We start from the raw sequence: 1,275 nt of genomic DNA on the forward strand, positions 1-1,275 counted from the left end.
GACAGGTGCGCCGTCTGCAGGATGACCCTGACGCCGTCTGCCAGCGGAGTGGACAGGACGCATTAAATGCAGAGAGGGCACATCGTCTGTCAGCATGGTGGCAGGCCGCGTGTCCTCTCTGCAATAAATGCAGAGACCGTGCGGCTTTAGAGGCCTTACGTCAGGGTCCGCCTCCTGGCTTATGTCACAGGGCGCAAGCCACGCGGCAGCAACGGGTCTCCGCCTGAGCGGGGAACGCAAACACGCAGGGCAAGGTCTGGACACGTGTCAGCATCGGACCCTTACTCATGCCGGGGTTCCCCCTGTCCCGAGACCTTGCTGTGGTCCGGACCTTACTCGGAGGGACCTGGGGCCCATCCGAGGGACCCGGCATGCCTTCTTGGGAGTCCCGGACCATAATCGAGGGTCCGGGTTGTGCGTACAGGGGTCCGGTGTTCCTCCGTGGAGGTTCGGACCTAATGATGCATCCTGGGGTGCATCATCTTTCCTTGCCACGTGGTGCCCCTAGACATGCCCATGTGGTGGGGTCGGGTGCCGTTCTCCGTGCGGCCAGGAGACGTCGTATGTGTATAGCGTCTTTATACTGTAGTAGGGGGTACCCCTGATCCAGGGTACCGACATAGCCCATTTTACATAATTGAGAAACAGAAAGCAAATTGTAATCTAAAGAATCTACAAGAAAAACGTTGGAAATGGAATGGTCAGGTGATATAGCAATTTTACCAAGTCCTTTGACCAAACCTTGATTTCCATCCCTGAATGTGATAGCTCGTTGGGATCTTCATTTTTCTCGTAGAAGGAGAACATCCTTTTCTCCCCCGTCATGTGGTTTGTGCATCCGCTATCAATAATCCAACTTGAGCCCCCGGATGCATAAACCTGCAAAACAATTTAGGCCTTGTTCTTAGGTACCCAAACAGTCTTGGGTCCTTTCACATTAGAAACAAGCACCTTGGGTACCCAAACACAAGTCTTTGACTCCTTGTGTTTGCCCCCAACATATTTGGCAACTACTTTGCCTGATTTGTTAGTAAGCACATAAGAAGCATCAAAAGTCTTAAATGAAATATTAGGCTCATTTGATGCAGTAGGAGTTTTTTAGGCATTTTAACATGTGTAGAATGCCTAGAGCTAGATGCCTCATTCTTATACATAAAAGCATGGTGAGAAACAGAATGAGATTTCCTAGCATGAATTCTCCTAATTTTGTGCTCAGGATAACCAGCAGGATATAAAATATAGCCCTCGTTATCCTGAACCATGGGAGCCTTGCCC

This window comes from Zea mays, chromosome 7 (genome assembly GCF_902167145.1).
Source record: "Zea mays cultivar B73 chromosome 7, Zm-B73-REFERENCE-NAM-5.0, whole genome shotgun sequence".
Taxonomy (NCBI): Eukaryota; Viridiplantae; Streptophyta; class Magnoliopsida; order Poales; family Poaceae; genus Zea; species Zea mays.